Consider the following 16349-nt stretch of genomic DNA (forward strand, 5'->3'; position numbering starts at 1 on the left):
AGTCACGTTTCTGCCTCTTACTTTGTTCTTTTGTATCTACGACATGCTGCGATCATTTCATCTTGACTGAAAAAGGCAAAGTACTACATTTTAAACGCCATGTGCCTCTTTATATCATGTTAGACCAGTATATATATAAAGGGATAGTGTCTTCCCTTCCAGTATTCATTTCACTCTCAAACTAACCAGAACGATGGAAGAGCACACACAGATCGAACTTCTGATCAGAGCTTTACGAGGTATTATACGAAAGTTTTCTTCAGACAAACCGACGGAATCCTCTCCCTCCTTTCGAGATAAAAGTTAAGATACTTGCTATATCTGTAAGAAGAAAGGACGTTGGTCTTCATAGTATCAAGCCCGTGAAAAAAGCAAAACAGGTGTCAGAAGCGGCAAAATTCAAGATACATGTTATTATTGTCAAGAGAAAGGACAATGGTCTTCAGAATGCCCCAAGAAACAACAGGCGCAAGGAGAAGAGAGGGGTTCCGAACAGGAATAAGAAGAGTTACCCTCCCCAAAGGAAGAACCCAGACACGTACAGAAAGAGAAAGAAAGAGAAGAAAAGATGACGAGAAGAAAATGAGGACGAAGAGGAGAGAAAAAACTTGTGAAAGTGATGAAATTCTGAAAACACAGACAGTGAACAAAAGACACAGAAGGAGTCTATGTATTTTTTAAAGTGCTGTGTTGTGATATTGAATTGTAAAATTAGTACCAGAATAGACCAAACAGAAAACGTAAGTGTCTCTTGGTTTTGATTTTTTTAGAATAAGAACCTACACTCATGCACTCACACACGTACATCATGGGTAAAAAAGTGATTTTGAGCTATAATTGATTTTTTCAGTTGAAGTATTATCTATTTTCGAGAGAAGTGAGAGGCCCTGAAAAGAACCGCTGGGGATTTGTTTGTTTAATTTTTTTAAAGTGACGTAATCAGTTCTAACTGCCTTAAGCCTTTGCCAAGGCCAAGGCCTGCTTCTGAACTGGTTCCTGTCGATGATGAATTGGTAGAAATCACTAAGGGTGGTTGCAGGCGTAGTAACAGGTTTCGGTTGTTTGGCTCGGGAAGGTATTTTTCTACTGGGTCGTATTAAAGAAGCCTGATACATTTGTTTCAGACTCATTAACTCTGCCAAAATGTCTAAGAGTACCGTCACTGTTTCACTTCCCATGTCCTCCTTCTCTCCTAGACTTTGTTTCTTCTCTGCTGCTTCTTCTTCTTCTTGTCGTTTCCTTCTTCTTACCTCTTCTTCTTGCTGTTGCTGTTGAAGGAGAAAAGCTTGCTCTGCTTCTTTCTGCTGCTGTAAAAATTTCTCCAATTCTTCTTTCTGTCTCTGTTTAAAATCCTTGACATGCGGTAAAGAAAGAGAAGGTGGCGAATGTACTGGTACTGCAACAAATTCTTGCGAAGAAAAAAGAAAAAATCCCAATTAAAATCGACCTCTTCTGGAAGTAGGTCTGTGTTGACTTTGGTAGCTGCTGCTATGACATCGATTCTCGTCTCCTCGGCTGGTGCACCCCAATTCATTGTCTTCTTAGTTTCAGTCATTTTTGGAAGCTCTGTCGCATGGATTGACTGCGCATAGACGCTAGCGCACATATATAGTGAATGTGACGTCATAGTCAGCTCTCTTCGGTTTGGAAGACAGACTCCACACTGTGACTGAATTTTTAACACGTGTTAAGATTGGTGAATAAACTCAGTCCGTTTCGATCCGCTCTTCCACTATAAATAACCCCGTTTAGTTCATTCCCTTCACCTGTTCTGGTCACAAGATGTGGACAAACGTAGAATCATATACTGTCGTATCGTCAATGCTAATCCGTACGAACTTACCCATGTAAATCAGATCAGCATGGACAATTATCCGTATCACCGATACGAGCGTTTGGAAAAGAATAATTTATGTGGAGATATGGCTGTTTGAAGAGAGCTCTCATCTACGGACCAAAAGTCAGAACAAGTTTAAAGAAGAGAAGAAGACATATGTGATGCCCTCTATGCTAACTGAATGATGTTAACATAAAAGCGAAGGCCCTTTTCAGGGCCACTCATATGCCTCGGCAAGATATGCTTATTTTGCCCAAAAAATGTTTTAGTCGGTTGTATAGTTGTTTGTGTTGTTGTCTGTTGTCTGTTGTATGTGTTATCTATGTCTCTTTCCCGGCAAAACGTTCTAGGTTTTTTCCCGCTCTTTGGTCCCTATTGAGGTCAGAACCTTGCTACAGTATTATTACCAATCTTCTATAATGTGACGTCACCTTACCTGTAATGTATTTTGCCGTTATCGCTATACATTTTGACGTTATACAGTCCCAAAGGGGGTCTGTAATGTATTTTCCCATTGACGCTATATCCTCCCAAGGGATCTTGTAATTTCTTTTCCATTAAACGCCATATTGTTCCCCTCCACTACTTTCCTCGTCACAATAAATTCAGTTGTTTCACATAGTCGTCACAATACACGTCTGAGGCATGATATACAGTACTTTGATATCTTTATTTTAAGTCCATTAGAATTATCAATGATGTTAAATACTCATTTAAAGACCCTGGCGTGGAACGTTGTCAGTTTTCTTCTGACACCTTTCTTTACCTAACGTTTCTTTTGTTAATGGCTCAGTTTCTTGTATTGTATCTAGTAACGCCCATCATTAAAATATCTCAGTTTGTTTCATTTAAAAAAAATAATCTTTGTATACGATATAAAACTTCGTCGATTGTCAGTGAGAGTTCTGTTTTGTCGGTCTCCATTAGGTAAAGCATCAATAGCGATGCCACATGTCTGGTTTAAAAGAGGCCTGTATTTAATTTAAAACAAAATAAGCTAATATTATTCCATTGACATGTATGCAAATTACCAGAAGTAATCACAATTTTATAATGGCAGATAAACATAGTATTCCTTAAATCGCTTACCTGCAATGGCTTAGTTATCAAGAATTCGCCTTAAAAGCTGACACTTTGGTATGGTGCAAAGTCCTCAGATAATCCTATTAACGGCTCAGATCTACGCGCATGTCAAGTATCAATCTAACCTCGCATGCCCTTGGAATTGTCCATGTCTTTGTTTTACTGATCAGCCCACTATATTGTTTGCAAAACGTATTTAATCTGTTCCAGCGTGTGTCACGATTTTAACAACAAAAATATATTTCTAGTTTGGATTGATTTTCTTTTAAGGTGTTTTTCTGTTTTAAAGCGTAGTTATGTCCCTGGTATTTGAGAATTGTTGATGGAGTGTTTGCATACCTGACTTTTGTCAATAATTTTAAGTAGTAAACAAGATGTTTACTAATACCTGAGTTCAAAACCTGGCCTGATCTACAATTAAACCGTTTTTTCTCCGCTGGAAAGATTCTAAATTATTCAGAAATTATTAAAAGGCCCATTGAAGCTGAGATTATTACATTAAATTGGATTTTTAAAAATTCATTTAAAGATATTCTGGATTACATCATTGGTATATCGGGACATTCACGACTATGAACATATCAGAACATTCAAGACTATTGGAAATCATTCAGAACATTCTATATTCCTTGACGTTGAAATGGGTAATTTATGTAGGCCGACATGGCGCTATTCCTTGACGTTGTAATAGGTACTTTATGTTGGCCGACATGGCTTTATTCCTTGAAGTTGTAATGGGTAATTTATGCAGACAGACAAGGCGATATTCCATGACGTTGTAATATGCAATTTATGTAGGCCGACATGGCGGTATTCCTTGACGATGTAATGGGTAATTTATGATTATTTGGAATTTAAATAACAATAATTTCAGAGAATTTTGAATGTTTACTTTGTATTATATGCAAATAAACTGTGGCTTTATGGTTAGAGCTTCCGCTTTGGATGCGGGAGGTCATGGATTCGAACCTCGACCGAGTCATACCAAAGACTTATAAATGGCTATTAACAGCTGCCTCGCTAGGAGCTCAGCATCAAGATGATAGTGTTAGGACTGGTTGGCCTGGTGTTAGGATAATATGACTAGGTGGGACATCATGCTACATGTCTGTGGCATGATGCCCCAGTGCTAGACATCGCTATAAACTGCCATACTTCAGATATGATAGCGCTATAACTGGAAAATTGTTTCAGCTCCGTTAAAAATCCGAATCACACATACACTAATACGCGCGCGCAACAATTACTCTAACCACGATTAGAGGTGCTCTGATAGCGCTCCGGAGGCTCTACACTAAACAATAACAACGATGGCAGCAACCTAAAATGTTACGTACAAAGAGAAGTCAAATATATATTTTTTTAAATATAAGAAGCGATGACACCAATTAAACATCATCACTAGAAATCATAGATTGTTTCAGCAGTCGCCTCCAAGCTATAAAATGAATCCTTATTGTAGGATCTGATTATACTTACTGGAGACAATTTCGAAGAAAGTGAGTTTCGTACGGCACTGGAGATGTACGGGCTAGTATTTCTTATTATTTGTATACACATGAATGAAAACCTGAGTAAAGAGGATAATACCTGTCTAATGTCAGACGAGTTGGAGAAAAAAACCATGGAGACTGCTGTGAAGATTTTGCAGCAAGAGATTCGTAAGAGAAGGGGTGGATACTAGGTTAGTCCTACATGTAAGACATAGCACATTTTGATTTTGTTTAGGTAATCCCAAAACATAAATATCAGCGTCAGGTTTTACAGGTAGGACTAGATACTAGGTCTGAAAAATGTGCACAACAAAGCCTCAGAAACATGTTTAGAAACTCTGAAACTTGTTATCAGTGACATGAGTGAGGCCACAGATACTAACAGTGGCAAATAAAAAAGATCATGTAGTTTGAGGTTTTTAAGAAAAAAAATTGTGGGTGCAGAAGCACATTATGAAATGGCTAGGAGTGTGATGAATAAGAACATCAGCCAAATGTTGGGCTAGAAGAGGTGACGAGAAAGGTGACTGTTAGTGTTACAGGGAATTTAAGACATTTTTTAACCAGAAGGATGTGGACAATGACTACAGGAAACAGAAAAGGTCATTGTTGGTCACATTAGAGGAAACCCGTTCAGTATAGTTTTTTATGATGCATGTTTTTTTTTACTTATCTGATTAATTCAATTTTTTTTGCAGAAAGTCTCTGTTCTTGCAAATCGAATCCAGAAAGCTGTGTCATATGATATACATGAGTCTTTGTTTCTGTCAGTGTGTAAAGCTTTACATTTGTAGCACAACATATTGATGGAAAAAAACTTACTTCATAATGTTCAGTTGTAAAACATTTATCACAGCCAATCTGTATCATGATTGTTTAGTATCTTCACCATTGTCTCTGAATCAGTGATTCTGTATGTGGGATGTGCAAGTTAAATAGTAAGAACATTTTATGGTTAGGTGGTGCTCTACAGTTTCATATTTTGTATTAGAATTTTAAAGAAAAAGAATTTCCCCTGGTTTCCTCATTGGTTATACTGGCTGTTTTAAATAATACCTTGTATAACTGAAATATTGTTCAAAGTCGCTATATTTTTGGTGTGTAATTGATGGGTGTAATATGGGTTATTAAGTATACAGCTTGGCCTTACTGCAGATGTGCACCTTTCAAAAACTACTATCTCCACTTGGTCATTTTTACTTCCTGGATTTCAGAGGTAAATTGTAAGAAAAAGAACCGATGCATTTTTGTACATTTTATATATGTAGTAATTCTTCCATTACACTTCTAGAAGCTGGTACAGTATAGTTTAGTTGGGCAAAATTAATTTTCCCTATTTTAATAGGTGCTAAAGATAGTGTACTTTAGACTAATTCAGGCTTTTCTTTTTAACATACTGAGGGAGCATTCATTTTATTTAGTAGTGTGCTTAGATCATGTACATTTTCCTTAAGTACAATATCCAAAGAAATGTCAGCCACATTACGTCAAAGTAGCATAGAGGTATGTCAACATTCTCTCCACTGTGCATGTTTCAAATGCAAACAACTTCACCTTACATACGTCACTCTCTCAAAAGTACATAACTGGTGAGCGCCTCCTTAATACTTAATCAGCAATTTTCAGTACGAATGTAAGTATCAGTACCACTTATGGCAGAACTAAATTGCAATTCAAGTCATTCATTTTATAGTTGACCAATAATGGACTCCATGACTGCCACACAAAGCAGATTGCAAAATCAATCTTTTTTTAATATGGAAGTTAAAAACATACTTTTAATGACAGATTTGAAAATGCACTATTGAAATCTTTATGATTGTACTTCATGTACTGATTAGTCAGTCTCATCGATCTTCAAGGCACATTCATTTCTGAGTTACTGTAATAGCTGTGCATATCCTAAAATAGGAATCTTCATCAATGTCCCAAAACCTGCCATTTTTATAAATCTTCTTGATTTCAGTTTGTCTGATACATTTCATTTCATAAAAGATGTAAGACAATGTCCCCCAAGATGTATGTACAAACATATGTGAATGTATCGATGTACTTTGGGTGTTCCATGATAACATAGTTTGGGTGTTCCATGACAGAGGTGATAATATGTACCAAAATTTATGCTGCGCATTGATATGATTTTATCTATTGCAGAGGCTGTGATAGGGAACAGGCAGCGGATCACAAGCTAGAAATTGTAAGTGAAACAACTTAAACAATGTACATGTATAGAAGTGCAATAAGAAGACACTAATCAACATTTTTGTGAGCTTCCAGCTCTTACATTGCTGTTTAAATTTGTTTAGAAAAATTTCCGGGGAAACCCTAGTGGTGTCAAAGAAACTTTCCTTCTGTCTTTTTGGTGCGTGTTTATGTTTAAAATAAAGGAGTATTTAGTATGGTTTGCAGCTGTCACATTTGCTGATCAGTATTTTGGGAAGAAACAAAATGCCATATCTATTCCACTGTGAATGGACAAAAATCCATTTCCAGGTTTTATTGAATATTGCATTTCTTGTACAATGATATGCTTAGTATCAAATGACAACTTTTGGCCACCACTCCGGTGGCATAGTGCTGAGAGTGTCTGCCTCTGATGCGGGAGGTCATGGGTTCGATCCCCGGCCAAGTCATACCAAAGACTTACAAAAATGGTACTAACTGCTGCCTCGCTTGGTGCTCAGCATTAAGAGGTTAGTGTTAGGACTGGTCTGCCTGGTTTCAGGATAATGTGACTGGGTGGGACATCAAGCTACATGTCTGTGGCATGATGCCCCAGTGCTAGACAATGCTATAAACTGCCCCATTGCAGACATCGTAGTGATATGACTGAAAAATTGTTAAAGCTATGTTAAAAATACAAATCACATCACATCACACACAACTTTTGGCAGATAAGAGGGAGACAAAAACAGTGTAAAAGAGAAAAACACTGTAAAATGTTTTTCAAACACCATTTCCTTGTTTTTTTTCAGGCAATGTTAAGTGCAAATATAGCATTTTTTGAAACAGTGGAAGTTCAAATATTTTATCATAATTTTATCTTTCTTTGACTACAGGCCCTGTAAATTACAATGTTCCTTCAGTAGAAGTCTGTGCGAAGCAGCATTAATGTAGATATCACAATTTTTTGTCTCTAGCTCATTAGCCCCAAACTAACCAAAAAGACATTAAACATACACTATAATTATAATATATAAAAAAATCTATAATATTCATTTTTGGTCCAATTTTTAAAAAAACAGCATTTTATGAACAGCTAAATAATCTTTATGAATGTGCCATATTTGGTTTTGATGTTTTAACAAATAAAAAAGCATTGGGTATGGTACCACTTTTTGACACAAAAATAATTAATTGTTAAACAGTATTAAGTTGGCATTGTTTGGAGAAAAAAAGCCATGAAAAATACAATTTCAGACATTTTCATAAAATAAACTTTTTTTGCGCTTCTTTGTAATAGCATAACATGTGTGCACATTTTGACTGAGTTATTGTCAACAAAATAAATTATTGGTTCACCCTAATGGCAGATTTGCTTGTGGTGTGAAATGTTTGCACATCCATACCAGCAGTATGCAACAACAGTGCTCTTTTTGGATCTTTGACTCCTTTCCCAGTCGCATAAAACTCAAATGCGTGTATCCATCTTTTTCATCTTATTGTTATGCTATCAGTTTCAGACAATCGAATGAAGCTATTGACCTAATGTCATACACTTGTGTTGCTGTCATTTTGAACTATGATATTTTTATATCCTCGTTGCCAAATGTAGGATCCAATAATAATATATTGGATTAATATCTTCGGATTTAACCAACATTATTTTCACCATTTAGGTCCCGCCTTTATATCCCTTATTTTCCATCTCTATTAGTACACATGTGAAACAACAAGACAGGAGGAATAACTCTTGATATGTAATAGGGATATATCATTGCTTCAATATTTGTTGCACAGATGAATTATTACTGGTATTTATATGTCATCAAATTTATTCTACATATTCAAATACAACTCTTTGGTAGATACTGCATCTGTCATGTTAAACTTGCAAATATGTCCTTTCAAATCATCAGTGGGCAACACACGTACTGTATACATACACAGGTGGCTTGTGAATGTGTCCTTCCAAATCATCAGTGCGCAACACATGTACTGTATACATACACATGTGGCTTGCGAATGTGTCCTTCCAAATCATCAGTGGGCAACACATTTACTGTATATATACACGGGTGGCTGACACAAGCTTAATGTTGAAAAAGAGCTATAACCTGAAGGAAAAAAATCATACCGAGTGACAAAATTACCTCAGATTAACCCCATGACCCGTTCTGACATAGGACTCTGTCTCTCATTATATTGCTGAAATATAATATATTTAGAGCCAACACATTCCTCGCTGAAATAGAGTAGACATGAGCTTTTGTATTCAGCTTACACAAACTATTTTGGTAGTGATTAAGTTGCTACATGAAAACTTCTTTAACAAATCAATAAAGATTCTTCAATTTAATTTGCAAATAAATATCTTGCTAATTATAAATCTTTAATAAAATATACGTTCAAAAAATTAACAAGGAAAGAGGAAAGACTGGGTAAGAAATGTTACCCTAGTGTTGTTATAAAATATCTATGACATGATGAATCATTGTTGTGCAGCTATGCATGTAAGGACAAAATGTATTTCCAGTTTGCTGACTGTATGTTTCTCATTGCTGACCCCATCACTTTTTTCCACCCATGTTAAAAAATGAAATTAAAAAATCTCATTAAATATGTTTTAAAAAATGACCTGTCTACTCCAACAAACCCAGTACAATAGGAATGACCTGCCTACCCCATTAAACCCAGTGTAATAGGAATGATCTACCTACCCCAATAAATCCAGTGATAAACCCAGTGAATGATCTACCTACCCCAATAAATCCAGTGCAATAGGAATGACCTGTCTACTCCAGTAAACCCAGTGCAGTAGGAATGACCTGCCTACCCCAATAAACCTAGTGCAATAGGAATGACCTGTCTACTCCAATAAACCCAGTGCAATAGGAATGACCTGCCTACCCCAATAAACCTAGTGCAATAGGAATGACCTGCCTACCCCAATAAACCCAGTGCAATAGGAATGACCTGCCTACCCCAATAAACCCAGTGCAATATTAATGACCTGTCTACTCCAATAAACCTAGTGTAATAGGAATGACCTGCCTACCCCAATAAACCCAGTGCAATAGGAATGACCTGCCTACCCCAATAAACCCAGTGTAATAGAAATGACCTGATTACCCCATTAAACCCAGTATAATAGGAATGACTTGCCTACCCTAATAAACCCAGTGCAATAGGAATGACCTTCCTACCCCAGTAAACCTAATGCAATAGGAATGACCTGCCTACCCCAATAAACCCAGTGTAATAGAAATGACCTGCCTACTCCAATAAACCCAGTGTAATAAGAATGACCTGCCTACCCCAATAAACCTAGTGCAATAGGAATGACCTGCCTACCCCAATAAACCCAGTGTAATAGAAATGACCTGCCTACCCCAATAAACCCAGTGTAATAGGAATGACCTGCCTACCCCAATAAACCCAGTGCAATAGGAAACACAGTTTTATTGTATCCTGATCAGTCTCACGGTATTTGGTGGTCTGTTTTTTTATCATTGGAAGATTTCGATCCTACCTGGATGCATTTAGTTTTATAGTTGTTTTGCATGACTAGCAGAAATGGCTGCCTCTGATGCCATGATACTGAATTTTTTGAATATTTATTGTCACATCAAAACTTGTAAGGTTATACCTTGTCATTGTAATGAAAGGGGGAAAAAATGGGTTACACGACAGCAGCCAACTTGAGCTGCTTTAGACACTTTTGACCATTTGCCTCGAAAGTGTCACATGCTTATACTGAAAGCCTCAGATCTGTAGGGATATGCAGTTATAAAGGTCTATTTGTATGCATAAGTAATTGAACAGCATGTTTTTGTTGTAGGGTTTAATGCCATTTTTCAGCACACGATAGGCTATACATGACAGCCAGTATTAATGGTGGAGGAAGAAATTGGGGTAAAACCCCAGAAAGAACCACCGACCCATGAGAAGCTGCTGGCATGCTTTCTCACATACCCACATAGGCTGAATCCAAGACTCGAACCCAGAACAGTATGTACTTTCACTACATAGAAATTAAAAAGTTTTGGAATGTATTAGAATTTGACCCTTTTATTTGCAGAAGATAAATATAACTCTCGTTGTTATAGCTTAAGACAATTGGTTCTTTAAGTTCATCTGTCTGTCTGTGTGTGGTTTGTATACTGAGCAGATTTAAAGCCATAACTTTATTAGATATTCAATTAATTATATCAATTTGTTTCAAATTCTGAATAGTTTTTAACATCTTCGAATTTGACAACTCTTTCGAAAAATGCAGTGAGGGATGGTTTTACACATGCATTTGTAATTCTTTCTCAAATAATAATTTATTTTGCATATTACAGGTAACAAAAGTACTGGGAGAAATAGGATTCATTAAGTTCTTCCAATCGGAACAACTGTGTAATTAAAGCTATGAATGTACGCTGATATATGTCAATGCCCAGTTCACATGAGGATCATTTGACTGGAGAGATAATCTATTCTAGGTGCAGTAGATTTAAGTAACATTTGATTGCAGGTTTTAAAGATGGTGTTGAGAAGAACTGTATGTGTTTGACCTGGCTTAAATTTAACCTCATATCAACACTGATACTCATATCAACACTGGTACTCGTATCTACACAGGTACTCATGTCAACACATTTACTCATATCTACACTGGTACTCATATCTACACAGGTACTCCTGCCAACACTGGTACTCATATCCACACTGGTACTCATATCTACACTGGTACTCATATATGCATCAGATAACTGCCGGTATTTGTTAGAAGATACATCTTTCTTTGAGCATCTTTCAGTTTCAACATTAAAAAATCAACCTATATTTCAAACATTTTGAGTACAGGCAAAGACTGGTCAGGTGGCCACATATAGCCCACTTTCAACACTGATTTGCATCACATTACAAATGGGCCACTTTTAACACTACTGATTTGCATCACTTTACATATGGGCCACTTTTAACACTACTGATTTGCATCACATTACATATGGGCCACTTTTAACACTACTGATTTGCATCACTTTACATATGGGCAACTTTTAACACTACTAATTTGCATCACTTTACATATGGGCCATTTTTAACACTACTGATTTGCATCACATTACATATGGGCCAGTTTTAACACTATTCATTTGTATCACTTTATATATGGGCCACTTTTAACACTACTGATTTGCATGACTTTACATATGGGCCGCTTTTAGCTACTGATTTGCATCACTTTACATATGGGCCACGTTTAACACTACTGATTTGCATCACTTTACATTGATTTGCATCACTTTATATATGGGCCACTTTTAGCACTACTGATTTGAATCACTTTACATATGGGCCATTTTTAACACTACTGATTTGCATCACTTTACCTATGGGCCACTTTTAACACCACTGATTTGCATCACTTTACATATGGGCCACTTTTAACACCACTGTTTTGCATCACTTTACATATGGGTCACTTTTAACACCACTGATTTACATCACTTTATATATAGGCCACTTTTAACACCACCGATTTGCATCACTTTACATATGGGCCACTTTTAAGACTACTGATTTGCATCACTTCACATATGGGCCACTTTTAGCACCACTGATTTGCATCACTTTACATATGGGCCACTTTTAACACTACTGCTTTGCATCACTTTACATATGGACCACTTTTTACACCACTGATTTGCATCACTTTACATATGGGCCACGTTTAACAGTACTGATTTGCATCACATTACATATGGGGGACTTTTAACATCACTGATTTGCATCACTTTACATATGGGCAACTTTTAACACTGCCAAGTTGCATCACTTTACATATGGGCCACTTTTGACACCATTTATATGCATCACTTTACATATGGGCCACGTTTAACACCACTGATTTGCATCACATTACATATGGGCCACTTTTAACACTACTGATTTCCATCACATTACATTTGGGCCACTTTTAACACTGATTTACATCACTTTACATATGGGCCACGTTTAACACCACTGATTTGCATCACATTATATTTGGGCCATTTTTAACACTACTGATTTGCATCACATTACATATGGGCCACTTTTAACACCACTGATTTACATCACTTTACATAAGGGCCACTTTTAACATATGGGCCACTTTTAACACTACCGAGTTGCGTCATTTTACATATGGGCCACTTTTAACACCACTGATTTGCATCACTTTACATATGGCCACTTTTAACACCACTGATTTGCATCACTTTCCATATGGGCCACGTTTAACACCACTGATTTGCATCAGTTTACATATGGGCCACTTTTAACACCACTGATTTGCATCACTTTACATATGGGCCACCTTTAACACCACTGATTTGCCTCACTTTACATATGGGCCACTTTTAACACCACTGATTTGCATCACTTTACATATGGACCACTTTTTACACCACTGATTTGCATCACTTTACATATGGGCCACGTTTAACAGTACTGATTTGCATCACATTACATATGGGGGACTTTTAACATCACTGATTTGCATCACTTTACATATGGGCAACTTTTAATACTACCAAGTTGCATCACTTTACATATGGGCCACTTTTGACACCATTGATATGCATCACTTTACATATGGGCCACGTTTAACACCACTGATTTGCATCACATTACATATTGGCCACTTTTAACACTACTGATTTCCATCACATTACATTTGGGCCACTTTTAACACTGATTTACATCACTTTACATATGGGCCACGTTTAACACCACTGATTTGCATCACATTACATTTGGGCCATTTTTAACACTACTGATTTGCATCACATTACATATGGGCCACTTTTAACACCACTGATTTGCATCACTTTACATATGGGCCACGTTTAACAGTACTGATTTGCATCACATTACATATGGGGGACTTTTAACATCACTGATTTGCATCACTTTACATATGGGCAACTTTTAACACTACCAAGTTGCATCACTTTACATATGGGCCACTTTTGACACCATTTATATGCATCACTTTACATATGGGCCACGTTTAACACCACTGATTTGCATCACATTACATATGGGCCACTTTTAACACTACTGATTTCCATCACATTACATTTGGGCCACTTTTAACACTGATTTACATCACTTTACATATGGGCCACGTTTAACACCAATGATTTGCATCACATTACATTTGGGCCATTTTGCATCACTTTACATATGGGCCACTTTTAACACTACTAGTTTGCATCACTTTACATATTGGCCACTTTTAACACTACTGCTTTGCATCACTTTACATATGGACCACTTTTTACACCACTGATTTGCATCACATTACATATGGGCCACTTTTAACACTACTGATTTCCATCACATTACATTTGGGCCACTTTTAACACTGATTTACATCACTTTACATATGGGCCACGTTTAACACCACTGATTTGCATCACATTATATTTGGGCCATTTTTAACACTACTGATTTGCATCACATTACATATGGGCCACTTTTAACACCACTGATTTACATCACTTTACATAAGGGCCACTTTTAACATATGGGCCACTTTTAACACTACCGAGTTGCGTCATTTTACATATGGGCCACTTTTAACACTACTAGTTTGCATCACTTTACATATTGGCCACTTTTAACACTACTGCTTTGCATCACTTTACATATGGACCACTTTTTACACCACTGATTTGCATCACTTTACATATGGGCCACGTTTAACAGTACTGATTTGCATCACATTACATATGGGGGACTTTTAACATCACTGATTTGCATCACTTTACATATGGGCAACTTTTAACACTACCAAGTTGCATCACTTTACATATGGGCCACTTTTGACACCATTTATATGCATCACTTTACATATGGGCCACGTTTAACACCACTGATTTGCATCACATTACATATGGGCCACTTTTAACACTACTGATTTCCATCACATTACATTTGGGCCACTTTTAACACTGATTTACATCACTTTACATATGGGCCACGTTTAACACCACTGATTTGCATCACATTATATTTGGGCCATTTTTAACACTACTGATTTGCATCACATTACATATGGGCCACTTTTAACACCACTGATTTACATCACTTTACATATGGGCCACTTTTAACACTACCGAGTTGCGTCATTTTACATATGGGCCACGTTTAACACCACTGATTTGCATCACATTATATTTGGGCCATTTTTAACACTACTGATTTGCATCATATTACATATGGGCCACTTTTAACACCACTGATTTACATCACTTTACATAAGGGCCACTTTTAACATATGGGCCACTTTTAACACTACCGAGTTGCGTCATTTTACATATGGGCCACTTTTAACACCACTGATTTGCATCACTTTACATATGGCCACTTTTAACACCACTGATTTGCATCACTTTACATATGGGCCACGTTTAACAGTACTGATTTGCATCACATTACATATGGGGGACTTTTAACATCACTGATTTGCATCACTTTACATAAGGGCCACTTTTAACATATGGGCCACTTTTAACACTACCGAGTTGCGTCATTTTACATATGGGCCACTTTTAACACCACTGATTTGCATCACTTTCCATATGGGCCACGTTTAACACCACTGATTTGCATCAGTTTACATATGGGCCACTTTTAACACCACTGATTTGCATCACTTTACATATGGGCCACCTTTAACACCACTGATTTGCCTCACTTTACATATGGGCCACTTTTAACACCACTGATTTGCATCACTTTACATATGGACCACTTTTAACACCACTGATTTGCATCACTTTACATATGGGCCACGTTTAACAGTACTGATTTGCATCACATTACATATGGGGGACTTTTAACATCACTGATTTGCATCACTTTACATATGGGCAACTTTTAATACTACCAAGTTGCATCACTTTACATATGGGCCACTTTTGACACCATTGATATGCATCACTTTACATATGGGCCACGTTTAACACCACTGATTTGCATCACATTACATATTGGCCACTTTTAACACTACTGATTTCCATCACATTACATTTGGGCCACTTTTAACACTGATTTACATCACTTTACATATGGGCCACGTTTAACACCACTGATTTGCATCACATTACATTTGGGCCATTTTTAACACTACTGATTTGCATCACATTACATATGGGCCACTTTTAACACCACTGATTTACATCACTTTACATAAGGGCCACTTTTAACATATGGGCCACTTTTAACACTACCGAGTTGCGTCATTTTACATATGGGCCACTTTTAACACCACTGATTTGCATCACTTTACATATGGCCACTTTTAACACCACTGATTTGCATCACTTTCCATATGGGCCACGTTTAACACCACTGATTTGCATCAGTTTACATATGGGCCACTTTTAACACCACTGATTTGCATCACTTTACATATGGGCCACTTTTAACACCACTGATTTGCCTCACTTTACATATGGGCCACTTGTAACACCACTGTTTTGCATCACTTGACATATGGGCCACTTTTAACACTACCAAGTTGCATCACTTTACATATGGGCCACTTTTGACCTCTGATTTGCATCACTTTACATATGGGCCACTTTTAACACTACTGATTTGCATCACATTACATTTGGGCCATTTTTAGCACTACTGATTTACATCACTTTACATATGGGCCACTTTTAACACCATTATTTTACATCACTTTACATATGGGCCACTTTTAACACCACTGACTTACATCA

At 37.0% G+C, this 16349-nt stretch overlaps 1 long non-coding RNA gene across 9 annotated transcripts in view; it reads left to right on the top strand.

Annotated features, from left to right (window-relative positions):
- Positions 1–4222: 4222 nt before the first annotated feature.
- The window catches only part of LOC149774746 (uncharacterized), a 50812-nt gene continuing 38685 nt past the window's right edge, over positions 4223–16349 (top strand). For 4 of the 9 annotated variants that reach the window (XR_016416744.1, XR_016416746.1, XR_016416743.1 and 1 more), the window contains exons 1-2: positions 4223–4604; positions 6568–6610. This is a non-coding gene — a long non-coding RNA (uncharacterized LOC149774746). Of the gene's footprint in view, positions 4605–4644; positions 5016–6567; positions 6611–16349 lie in introns of those variants that run through there. The other 5 variants (XR_016416747.1, XR_016416748.1, XR_016416751.1 and 2 more) reach the window with 3 other exon arrangements.

This window comes from Sinohyriopsis cumingii, unplaced genomic scaffold, assembly GCF_028554795.1.
Source record: "Sinohyriopsis cumingii isolate HCF-2022 unplaced genomic scaffold, ASM2855479v2 utg000160l, whole genome shotgun sequence".
Lineage (NCBI taxonomy): Eukaryota > Metazoa > Mollusca > Bivalvia > Unionida > Unionidae > Sinohyriopsis > Sinohyriopsis cumingii.